We start from the raw sequence: 12,753 nt of genomic DNA on the forward strand, positions 1-12,753 counted from the left end.
GTTGTGTGTTTGGGATGGAGGTGGGGGTGATCTGTTGGCCATTTGAGCTTTTTGGTGTATTTTACTGATTTGTTTGTGGAGGGAAGTGGGAGGAAAGGACCATGAGAGAAGGATGGGAAGAGCCTGTTGCCTCTACCCATCAGTCTGGGATTTGTAGGCATCATGGCAGACATATGCAGAGATCCAAAGGGAGTTAACGGTTTGGTGTGTTCTTTACCTAGGAGCTTTACCCAGAAAGGATGAGGAAGCATGGTGGGGCTAAGGGGACAGACTCACCCATGTAGCTGAGTCTGCTGAGGGTTGATGAGAGCTATGCTGGCATCCTGTGGGCTGCGTAAAGCTCTCCTGCTCAGTTAGCCTGAAAATGGGATCTGTGTCATAGATCTGTTGCCACACTTTTGAGGGATTGTGGCACTATGGCTGGTGGGGTTCAACCTAGGTGGTCCTTGCATCAGGTCAACCCTGAATTCAGGTCACTTGGATAATGGCCTGCAGTTACCAGTTGCTCAGTGCAAAGGGGAGAAACCTGGTGTGCTTTGAGCCTCCTGCAACACTGCGGGACAGGGATTCCTGTGGCACCGTGGGATATACTCACCATATATCGAAGGGGTGCTCTCTGCTTCCCCCTCAATACGACCTTCACTTGTAAGTACACTTCCTCAGCTTCACCCCACAAACCCTCCCTTTCCTGGGGGTTTCTCCTCATCCCCTGTGTGATTTAGTCTCCCCAGAGTCTTAATCAGGTCCAGAAAAGGGCAACAAAGCTGGTGAAAGGCCTTAAGCACAAGTTTGATTAGGAATGGCTGAGGTAACTGGAGGTATTTAGTCTGGAGAAGAGAAGGCTTGGGGGGGAACCTTATAGCTCTGAAAGCAGAATGGAGCCAGGAGGTGTCTGGTTTCTTCTCCCAAGTAGAAAGCAATAGGATGGGAGGTCATGGCTTCAAACTGTGCCAAAGGAGGTTTAGATGGACGTTAGGAAAAAATCATTCACTGAAAGAGTGGTCAGGCATTGGAACAGGCTGCCCAGGTCAGTGGTGGAGACACTGTCCCTGGAGGCGTTCAAAAACTGTGTAGATCAGGCCCTCAGTGACATAGTTTAGTGGGGTCTTGGCAATGCTGGGGTAACAGTCGGACTCGATGATCTTAAAGGTCTTTTCCGACACAGTTGACTCTGTGACTCTGTAACTACTCAGGCAAGACAACAATTTACTCCTGTGAATAAAAGGTCTGCCAAATCAGCAACCCAGGTGGCAGCATGATCTAGACCACTGGCAGAGCAAGGGTGGGAGAGCAAAAGCCCAAGGACTTGTATTTTGCACAGCTCCACTGGCCAGGAGCTGAATTTGTGCTGTATTTTGGGTACTGTTACTGCTTCATACTGAAAGGCTGGGGATAAGAGTGGCCTTTAATCCTTAAAATAGGTGTTGGAAGTCCTTGCTTATGTCCCTTAGCCCCAGAGAGGGATTCCTCACCTCTGCTATGAATAGCACTCACTGGACCCCCAAAATCTCCCACACAGGTCATGAGCCTGAAGGGGCTGTGCTGTGCAAAGGGTATTTGTTCTTTTGGGGGGGGGGGGGGGGGGAATAAGGGAGGAAAACTGAGATTGGAGTGGGATAAATTCCACTAACCTGAATTTCACCTTCTTTGCCTTTTCTCCCCTGCCCCCATCACTGCTGCTGTTGTGTCAGGTAGTGGCACTGTTGAGTACATTAACCCAGGGCTGAGCATTGCAGCCGCACCGAATGTGTGGCTGTGCGGCTCTATGTGTGTGTGTGTGCGCGGCTGATCATTACCATTTATTCCCCCCCTCTGTTTCCCTCTTTCCCTCCCTCCCCAGTGCTGCAGGACTCCGTGAGAGAAGCAGAGGAAAGAGACACGGACCCATCAGCCCCCAGATCTGCTTAAACAAATCGCCGCCCCTTGCAAGGGAGGGAGAAGGAGAGAAAGGGCAAAACCAGATCCAAAGACAAAATAAGACAGAGAAAGGAAAATCCAGCGGGGAGCAAAAAGCAGCCCCCGGACGCACCCTTTCGAGGCTGTACTTTCAGCGAGGAGAGAAGGGGGGGTGTGTGTGTCTGTGTCTGTGTGTGAGCACCGATCCCGGCCCGTTAGAAAGAGGGGGTGTTTCCCCCGCCTCCCCTTGCCCTCCTCCCCTTCTTCCCTCCCTTTTTCCCTCCCTCTCTCCCTCTGCGCGGCCCGGCGGGGGGAGCGGGCGGCCGCAGCCCCGCATCCCGCCGGAGCTCCGGCACCAGCTAGGGCCCGCTCCGGAGACCAGAGAGCAGCCGGAATAAAGGGAACAGCTTCCTCGCCGCCAAACCAGCGCTGTTCTCGTCGCGGGGTTTTGCTCTTTCTTTCTTTTCTTGCTATTTTTTTTTCTCCCCATTTTTTTTTTTTTTAAACTCCCCGCCGGGAAAAGCAAAACCGAAAACGCTTCTCCCCCTTCTTCTTCGCCCCGCTTCAAAAGGCACCCAAACAACCAACAGCAACAAACAGAGAGCAAAAAATCCCCCTCCAAAAAAAAAAAAAAAAAAAAAGAAGGAAAAGAAAAAGCGAGAGAGCTAGAGACGAGCTCCATCGATTTCAAATCCAGGATTTTATCCAGTGCATTGATTTTTTTTTCTTTTTTTTTTTTTTTTTCTCCTTCCCCCGTCCTCCTTTCTTTCACCCCCCTCCCTCTCTCCTTCTCCTCCTTCCCACCTTCCCCCCTTTTCCTTTTTAATTTTATTTTGGATCCTGCTAAAATTAGCCGGGACTGCTCTGGGTGTTGCGTGTTAATTTGATTTACTCCGGGATTCCGGCTTCCAAGACGCCATTTTCCCCCCTTCTCGCTCTATCTCGCTCTATTTATCTATATCTATCTATCATCTATCTGCCCAGCTATCTATCCGTCTGTCTGTCCGTCCACCTTCCTCTCCCCGAGTGCCTTCCCTCCTCCCCCTCCGCCCTCCTCCCTCTCTGCTCTGCGTGTGCTGCGCGGCCGTGCGCTCCCCTAATCTGACAGATGAACACCGCCATGGGTTTGCCGCAACACAAGCAAAAGCACCTTTGGGGGCTGTGGCGAGGGATTGAAACCGGGATCTAAAGAGAAGACACAAGAAAAGGGGGAATCCGAGGGAAACGGAAGAAAGAAGAAGAAGGGGAAGCTGCTAAGAAGACCCCAGCTGCCGTTTTGGGGATATGGGTTAGTAAAGGGGGAGAGGAAGGGGGGCCACAAAAAACCTGAGCCATCGAGGAAAGGTCTGTCTGATGATCCGGATTGCGGGAGGGTCTCACCCCTCTCTCTTTCTCTCTCTCTTTCCCCCCTCCTTTTTCTCCTCTGCATGTAAAAGTTAATGTCTTCTCCTTTTTATCGTGTTGTGACTTTGCAATGGCGCGGAAAGGGCTTTATTTATTGGGGGGGGGGGGATATTTCTCTGCTGTGCAATACATGCGAGTTCTCTTCCTCTCCGACCCCTTCTCTCCCCATGCTTTGTGGCTGGTGCTGCTGGGGGAAGCGTGTTTGTGTGGTTAGGAGGGTAGAGGGGTATAAGCCCGTGCTGCTTGGAAGGGATTGCAGTATTTTGTAGGAGTTTTCATAATGTATTTACCCCCTGCCCCTTCATCGAGGCCGCTTTGGTAGCCGGTATGTTTCCCCGACAGTGCCGGGGGTAGGTGGCAGCGATGTGTGCGTGTGGAAAGGCGGGGGGGGGGGGGGGGGAGAAGAGTGTCGTTCACCCCCCCCACCGCCCCCCCCAGCTTCTTAAATTGCAGGTTAAGTGGAGCTAGAGAGCAACATTGAAACCTTATGGGGATTTGTGTGCGTGTGCCCGAGTGTGTGTGAGTGTGCGGGGTCTGCGCTGGGGGAAGTGGGGGTGCTCCTGGGCGGCCCCGCGCTTGTTTTGACATTGAAAAGGGCACACAGCTCCGAAGAGCGGCAATTTGCAGGAGGCAAGAAGTGTGTGGGGGTAAAGGGTGGAAAAAAAGGGGGGGGGGGTATTATTAACGCGGAATCCCCCCTCTCCCCCGTGCTCGGTAAGGCGCGTTAATAATGATCATTTATAAGCTGGTGATTGCCGCCCCCAGGACCCCGGTGTCCTCTATATACCCCTACCCGCCCACCCCCCCAACGGGTGGAAGTGGAGTTCAGCTTTGGGAGGTTTGAAAATACGATCTTGGGGAGGGGTGTAGTGTTGGATATTATTAGGGTTGCGGGGGAGGCAGCCTGCAGCTGCGGGTGGCTATTGTCACCTCCAGCCCCAGCACAAGGCTCGCTGCCCACCTTCGTGCTCACACTCACGCCCGGACCTCGCTGGGCTCCCCCGGGGGGCATTGGGAGATCGCGTCCGTCCGTAGAGTCAGGAGCCCCCTCCCGCCCTTTTTTCCCTTGTGTGTGAGTGTGAGTGAGCGTTCATCACACCGGTCACTGTGTGTCCCCTGCGCTGCCTTGCCTCCGTCTGTGTGTATTTATGTGTCTAAAAAGGCAGTTGAGAGAAGGATTTCCGATTCGTTTCCGCTTCAAATAAACGGCGCTGATAATCTCGGGCCTGACGGCTGATGCTAAAAGGGCAATTCGCCGCCTGGAGACGGACCCTGCGGGGGTAGCTGTGCATTGGGTACCCCCACAGCCCTGTAACTCCCTCCCCAGAGGACAGGTTCTCCGTCTCCGGGAGGGTTTATGGTCCCTAGGGGTCCCCATTGGGGTGACGTGAATGCGCACTGGGGGTGCATGGGGAGGGGATGGGAGGGTTAAAGGAGAGCACTGCCCTTCATGCTGCTGCTGAGGGATGCCTAAAAGGGCCGGAGGTGCTGGGAGCGCGGCGAGCAGAGCCGGGCACTGGGAGGAGTCCGCCACAAGCAAATGCGGCCGGCGGGGAGGGAAGGAGGGAAAAAAGTAGGAAGGGAAACGGAGGGGTGGGATCGGGGGGAAGCCGTGCAGGGCTTCTCCCCCCGCCCGCGGAGGTGTTTCATTAGCCGCCTTGCCGCCTTGTGCCCCCATCTGTCAACCCGCGAAGGGCGAGCGGAGAGTTGAGCCCGCTAGTCCTGGGCGAGTCACCCGGACCTTCCCCATCAGCAGGAGCATGCCAGGGGCAAGGGGCAGCTGGCAAATCCAGCCCGGCGATGGGGATTATGGACCCAAATGGGAACAATTATTGATCAGGCTGCCCCTGCAGCCAGGACTAACTTGGTGCAGGCTACAGTTGTGATATAGTCAGCTGTCTAACGCTGGGCAGCGGTACCACGAACTGAGGAAACAAGTGTCCAGGACCTTTTATCCCGGACGGGAGGGCAAAAATGCCCATCACGGAAAGCGTGCTAGCGGTCGCCTTACGCACACACATCTCTGACCCTCGCTGAGATGACTCCCCTCAGTCAGAAGCTCCTTCCACTCAAGGGTGAAACTTTTCTTTCTTCTCCATTTGGTTTGTTTGTTGTTTGTTGTTGTTTTTTTTTTTTTTTAGATGAAAGGAGTTAAAAAAAAAAACCGCACAAAACCACATTCTAAACAATGAAGTTGTACTTTAATCTCTGCTCTGAAGGGTTATGTAAAACCAGGGTAAAAAAAAAAAGAAAAAGCAGGAACACTCAGTGAATGAAGGCTTCTCTTCAATCTCTTATTGGCTTTGTTTGGTTTTTGGTTTTTGTTTTTTTTTTTTTTTAACTTCTCAAACTTTTAATTGAAACCAGATATCTATTGAGAAGTAACTGAGCCAAGAAAACCTCTGTTTTCTCTGCAACGAAGGATGGGGAATAAATAATTTTTTGCTGATGTTATTTCAAGTTGTTTGAGCTCTTTGGTTTCTGCCAAAAAGCCCAGCATAGATTATTAACACATTATCATTTTAGGAGGATGCACTCTGAAATGTAATAAAGTGGTGTGTTAGGTTTGTGCAGAGCCATAAACTATGCTAGTTGTTGGCAAACAAAAGAAACAGTGGCCGTGATTTATTATTAATAATAACCTAACTGAGCTATTTAGCTTGACTTGATGTTTACTGTGCTTCTCTACTGAGGTTGCTTAGTATAATTTTCAATAATGTACTGTGATTAAGTTGGGAACTGTTCTTTTTTAACGGCTCCTTTTGCCACGTGCTTAATTAACTCAAGGACTTAAATGCTTGAAAAGGTCCAACCGTCATCTCTTGGCTTTAGATGCTGCTTAATCACCTCTTCTGGTCTGTTTTGACCCAGCCTTTGAGCTCCTTTTCCCCAGCACTCACATCTCTTAGGTGTAAGTGCCAGCTTACCAACAGGACTCTTGTTTTCCATTACAAGATTTGGCTAATCCCAGTTTCAGTGACTTTTTTTTTTTTTTGTTCTCTCAGTAGGACTCAATTGCGCACACATAATCTTTCCCTTCTGTTTTCTTTCCCCTTTGGACAACACCCTCCAGGACTGAAAAAGTCTTGCCTTGTGCTCCAAGACTTGCAATTACACAGCAATTTTGACTCTTGACCCAAGTAGTAGCAAGAAAGGCTATTGTCTAATGAACCACGTAAAAACAGTTCTGGGGTCCAGCAGATTGCTGTGATGGAAATGAAAGCTGTCCCACTGAACTGATGACTGATTTGTTTAGCCATATGCCTAGGCGGTTCTTGCTCCCTGTTAACTACCCGTCTTTGGAATATCCGTGATCTGTGGGTCTGTGATGATGCTGAAAGGCAGCTTTAATAACTGCCAAAATGTGCTCCATGAAGCATGGTCTGCAATAAGGCAGCTGAATAGGATTTCAGAAAATTCAGCGTGCCATTTTGGCCTACTATAACATGTAGGTACACAAGGTTTCAAGCAAGTGAGTTTCGCAATTAAACATGCATTTGATTGAGAGACAATGGTAGCAAACCTGTGCGCAGAAGAAAAATAGGTGGTCAGATAAAATCCATGGCAAAATCTAACCTTATTGTTGGGAAGTCCAGGCACTCTTAGGGCAGCAGCAATCCAAGGTTTAGGTTAGTCCAAAGCAATAAACATGGGTGTCTATGGGAGAACTTTAGCTGAGAAGATTCCCAGTGTTTTGCTGCAGGTCTTGTGGTTTCTACTGGGACTGGTTTTGCTGCTGTTTATAGGTTCTTTATTTTCTCTCTTTCCAACTTGTTAAAAAAAAAAAAAAATACAGTTTCCTTTCCCGTTACCTTTGTTGAGGAAACAAAATGAGTCATCCTTTTAGGAAATTGTCATCTTGATTAAAGATGGGCTTTAAAACCCCTCAACTGCAGTTTTTAGCCTGGAGGGACTGTCAGATATGAAAATTATTTCCAAACTGCTTTGCCTCCTGATAGAGGCAAGAAATCAGGTTGCAAGCATGCATCATTAGCACAGGGCTTCTGAGATGCTCTCAAACCCTTAGTGACAATTTAATTCTCCTTCTCCGAATGTGAAGGCTTCACTTGATGTGGCTTTTAAAGTCCATGAAGTCTTCAGACCTGCTTAGGGATCTGCTGGATGCTAGGAACAAGGGCAGCCCCCCCAACAGGCACCTGCATTCTGCATTCACATTTAGTGGATCATGGAGAGAGCAAAGAGAGGAGAAACACAAAATCATTACTTAAATTGAGTAAAAGCAGCCAGAAAATAATGCAGCTTGTCTTTCAATGTGTGAAGGAAGTAGGGGATTGTAATTTCTGTTTATCATCTCTTGAGAGGGAGCAGAGTTAGAGACTATTTTGCCCTTTTTGAGTTGAATTTGCTTTGCAGCACAGATTGTCCAAACACAATGATGAGCTCTTACTGTAAGCTGTGGGGCAGCTGGAAATGAAAAGCAATCTTCTGACATTATTTCATTTAGGCTTTTGTTGTCTTCTATGAAACTGAAAATTTCAAAGAGTTCCTGGGTTACTTACCCCTTTCTGCAAAATGCCAAATCAAAGCTCTGGACCTCAAATCCCCTGAGGGTTATAAGGAATTGATCCAGGCTTCATTATGATCTTTACAGCTCTAGTTTGCTTCTAAGTCTAGCAGGGATCTTTGCAAGGTTTCAGGCCTCTGTATCTCTATCATATTTGCCTGTCCACACAACCTGTGTGTCATTGTCAGTGTGAGACAATGGCCCTGTTGACTTTGAATATGAAGGGGAAAGTGATGGGGTTGAATCACAAGTAACAAAACAGGAAGGTAGTCAAAGAAGTACTCTGGGAATGCAGTCACTAGTATTGTTCACAGATACCAGGGCTGGGGTTTAACCTTGCTTATGAGCGGTGACAGTGGTGGGGCTTGTGTAGCTGTCCATCCAGCACAGGGGCCTTTCAGGATAAAAAGGAGTACAGTGGTAAGGATGAGCCTGAGTTGTCTTTCTTTTGTAGGGCTGATGAGCCTAATGGACTTTTTTGAAAGCAAGCTCAATGTGTGGAAAAGCAATGCAGGAGACCAATCTTCATGCAAACATGAGGTCAGAAGGTGGTGGAAAGGCTCTGACCTGTCTTGGTCAAAACCACAGTACAGCTTGGCCCAAGGCTTGACTCTGCAGGCGCATTATACATCTGGATGAAAATGCTGGCAGAGTTGGGTGCTGGGGTTGCGGCTAAATGCTGCTGTGGCGTGGTTTATGAAGCTTCTTGCTACCTCTCTGGAGTGAAATCCTGTTTCTGCAAGGGCTGATGTACAGTCTGGGACAGTTAAAGGCTCTGTGATTGTGGCAGCGATGAGAGGAGAGTTTCCTCTACTGTAGCACTGTGTCTCCTGTAATAGTGCTTGGGAAAGCTGTCCAAAAGAATGTGTGGTAGGCAAGCGTGGGGTAACCCAGGACTCACTTAAATACCTCAAAATTAGAGATAGGTTAAAGGTCGGAAGCCTGAAGTGTTATGCTACTTTGAAATTTTTGTTAGCCTTAACCTTTAAAACTGATATATGTTCATGTATACAGTGAATCATTCTGGTTCTGGTCTGGTATTTCAGCAGATGGAGAAGCTGGTTTTAAGATGGGAGGGAGAAAATTATGATACTCAAACTACAGGTCAAGCTGCAAGGTGTTACAGGCATGCCTCTCCTCCATATGAATCCACATGTCATGAATAACCTAATGATGTGATTTCTGAGACTTGGACAATGGCCTAACTTCCCTGTGTTTTCCAGACACAGTGTATTCTGGAGTGATACTGTGAATCATGCCCACCTCTCCTAAAGTCCTGCTGAATTTTTGGCTTTGGAGAATGCAGTGGGGTTTCTACCACAGCTCCTCTGAAATCGTATTAGTTTGCTAGACAAGGAAATTCTTCCTATAGCTTTTAATTTTTTCTTAATTCTTTTTCTCTCTAAAGCCTTCCTATGGAGCTGTATAGTGGGGATTCAGTAGAATTCTGTACAGGGAAATAATTCTCTGCTGAATTCTTCAGTTGTTTTTCAGAAGGGATCAGACACATGAAGCTTAACTGGAGGAGTTTAGTGTTTGGATGGGATTGTGTACATACAAAGTCTTACAGCAGGTATCAGGGCAAAATGTTATTACATATGCCCATTGTTAAGGTTGCGAAACAGTTTGAAATATTAACCTATATATTCACATCCTTGTAACTTCCATAAACCTTCTCATAATGGGCTGAAAAATGTCATGCTTTCTCTTTGCTAGATGGCAATTTGAGTAAATTCTCTCCAGCTGTCAGTTGTCTCTTTCCCCTCCCCTAATATATTCAGAAAAAGTGAAAATGGGGCAAGAAGGGGAAACACTTTTCTCTTTTAAATTATTCTAACCACACGCTTCTAAACAGGGCAGGAGTGTAACCTGTTGGACTTTGAGCTGATAAATGCATATAAACTTAGGGCTTGTTGAAGGTCTCTGTCTTCTGTGGTGCTTTGGGCAACCTGGTCTAGTGGAGGGTGTCCCTGCCTGTGGCAGAGAGTTGGAACTGAATGACCTTTAAGGTCCCTTCCAACCCAAACCATTCTGTGATTCTATGATTCTGTGATTCTATGATTCTATGACTATGATTCTTCTGGGAAGTGAGGGGGACAAAATAATGGAGTTCATGGTTTCTGATGCCTTGACAAATTAAAAGTGTCAATGGAGATTTTTTCATCTGTTGGCTTAAAGAGAGAGGCATGTAGTTATGAATCCTGATGGATAAGTGTCATAAAAGGTATTTGCTGTAGGTGTTGTTACGTTAGATCCCACTTGTCACAGGAGGTAGTCGCAGAAACAGGGGTCTTGCTCCTTCATTCTTTTATCAGAGTTAAAGACACATCTGCTCTTAAACCATGATGCCCTTTAAGTGTGGCTTTCAGGACAGAACAGTTTCCTCAGGCTAAGCTCAGTAAACAGACCTCCCAGGGCCTTTAAGGAAAAGATTGTGTGAGCAACAACTGAAATAACAAGAAGCTGCTGCATGGACCTAGGTAGGAACGGGGACCTTGTTCATACATGCATCCATCTCCAGCTGGGGAGCAGTGGCATAGATGCCTCAGGGGTCTCTTGACCCGCTGGAGCCCACAGACCAAATATTGATTGGCCGGGACCTAAGTGAAAGACACAGATTAGGAAACAGTGACCTGAATGCCATCAGCGGAGACAGGGTGCATCCATGACTGATTTGACCTTGGATTTCCAAATTGTGACCCCATCCCAGCCTTTAACATCTTCCTGAAGTCAGTGGTATTACAAGAGAATAACAACTGAAAGTCTTGGGCCTGCTTGAAAAGATATTTCTGTCGTGAATCCACTGCTCCTGATCGTACTTGCTGCTTTGGAGTCTGGTGTGTACAGAGAGCACAATGAAGTGGTTCAGCTGGACAGGCATTTAGGACGTACAGGTACTCAGCAGGCTCTTATCTCCCGTCTGACTCAACTTCTCCCAGCAATTCTGTAACCGCTTCGTCTTCAGCCTCATTAGAGGCAAAGGTATTCCTTTCCTTTGCCAATAGCAGCTGTTGGTTATCTCACCTTTATTCCTGGCCCCAGGTCTTCCCACCGGCGTGCTCCTGACTAACGTTTAATCCTCTTGAAGTTGCTGTCCCAGCACTGTGGGCTCCTCTTTGCTCTGTATGCATCCAGCCACATCCTCTTGTGTCCTGGGCTGCTTTTGCCTCCTGCTTTTTCTTTTGCAACCCATGAAGCTTTAAGGGCATTGCTTGTTTTGCTGACCCAGATTCTTTCTTCCCTCAAAGCCAAAAAGATTGATAAATTCTGCAAGGCAAGGTGGTCTCAGTGTCTTCCTCTAAATACCCCAAATAATTGCTCTTCTTCTTGCATGCCCTTTATATGCCCTATTTTCCCACAGCTCCCCATGATGCAGGGAATGCTTGGTACGTAATACAGCACCAAAAAAGACACTACTGCTTACTCAGCATGGAAACACACAGTGCAAGCCTGCATGGACATAATCCAACCTTTCTTATTCCTAGCCTCATTTGAAGCATGCAGAATTGAGTAACATGGGATATGTTGTTCGTACAGCTTCCAGACTGGGCACAGGATAGACTCTGGACTGAAGCTGTTTTGATTCTCCTTTTGCCATCACTTACGACTCTGAGGAATGGATGCTGAGCCAAGACTTGGTGCATTCCCTGTCAGATGTGTTGTTGGTGTATGTGGCACACGTGCAACTGAAAATGAAATAATGGAGGAGGGGAAAAAAAATAAAAGGAGGAAGGAGTCCCATGGCAGCAGCAGTAAATAAAACCAAATCTCTCATTAATGATTTATATAGAGAAACCATTTTCCACACGTTTCAGGGTGCAGAGGGAAATGTTTGATCAGAGGGAGAAGGAGATATTATTGCCATACCATTACAGTGTTAGAGGGAGACTACTGTGTCTGATGGCAGCTCTCCAAAAGCAGAGTCGATCTAGGGAAGTTTGGTAACACAGATTATGGAATTGTACAGGGTTTTACTTTTTGTGGCTGATCTCTGTGCCAATAACCCTTCTCTAAATACCCATAAAACTTTCCATTTGTAGCCTGAAGTGGCTGCCACTACCTCCAGGATGGTGCACTTTGCAAGAGCTGGCTAAAACGAAACAGTATTTCAGGTCCCCTTCTTGACACTTTTCCCCTAAGAGTTTTGTGACTGTTGCTAATGGAATAAGTTTTATCTGTGTGGTAGCACACACTGCTGTACCCGTCAGAGTGTTTGGCATCTTGGATTGTCTCAGGAGTCACCTTTGATTATACATCATGCTGAGAGTGCTGATGTTTGGGAGTGCAGCAACCTGTTGTTGACCTGACATAGGCAAATCTCCTAGCTTGGCTTTTTTCTGTTGTAATGAGATGGAGCAAAGCTGGCATCTCATTCTGTTTTCTAGTGTCCTGGAGGCCTAATCTTCACAAGAATGATGGGCAAAAATGACATGCCGACTCTTGATGTCATTAGGATTAAACTCTATTCCTTGATTCAGAGTTGTAAATCCAGTGAACTGAGCCCATATTTAGAGCAGTCCTGCAGTGTTTGTCTTGGAGAATCCAAGTCAGAGGACATTGGTCCTTTAGAGAACTTAAATCAGCATGAGGGGCTGTTTAGAGGTCTGATGACCATACTTCCCTCCCTGACACCCAAATACAGCTCTGGGTTGTGAGTGGGTAGATTTATAAAACCTTAGCACAGTTCTCAGCCAGGAACTTATGAAAGTCCTTGGGCAACATGATGGCCATCTCTCCTCGTACTGCAGATGGGTGCTTTGCTACACTGGCTGTTGCCACAGCTGTACCTTGGGCAGTATTGCTTTTATGGGCCTTGTGATTTATGGCCATGTCAGTTGTTTAATCATTCAGTTGGCCCTCCCTTCAGCACTGCACGATAGTTACTTACTTACATAGAAAGGTGACTATCTGATCTAATTATGGAGTCT

At 47.4% G+C, this 12,753-nt stretch overlaps 1 protein-coding gene across 3 annotated transcripts in view; it reads left to right on the plus strand.

The window, feature by feature from the left end:
• Window positions 1–2,689: 2,689 nt before the first annotated feature.
• Window positions 2,690–12,753, plus strand: part of SETBP1 (SET binding protein 1) — a 269,163-nt gene continuing 259,099 nt past the window's right edge. For all 3 annotated transcript variants that reach the window (XM_057398577.1, XM_057398579.1, XM_057398580.1), the window contains exon 1: window positions 2,690–3,184. The gene's annotated coding sequence lies outside the window, so the exon portion shown is untranslated. The remainder of the gene's footprint in view (window positions 3,185–12,753) is intronic.

The sequence above is a fragment of the Pezoporus wallicus genome, unplaced genomic scaffold (assembly GCF_028554395.1).
Source record: "Pezoporus wallicus isolate ANWC-B61680 ecotype Strahan unplaced genomic scaffold, APGP_CSIRO_Pwel_v1 contig_8473, whole genome shotgun sequence".
NCBI lineage: Eukaryota > Metazoa > Chordata > Aves > Psittaciformes > Psittacidae > Pezoporus > Pezoporus wallicus.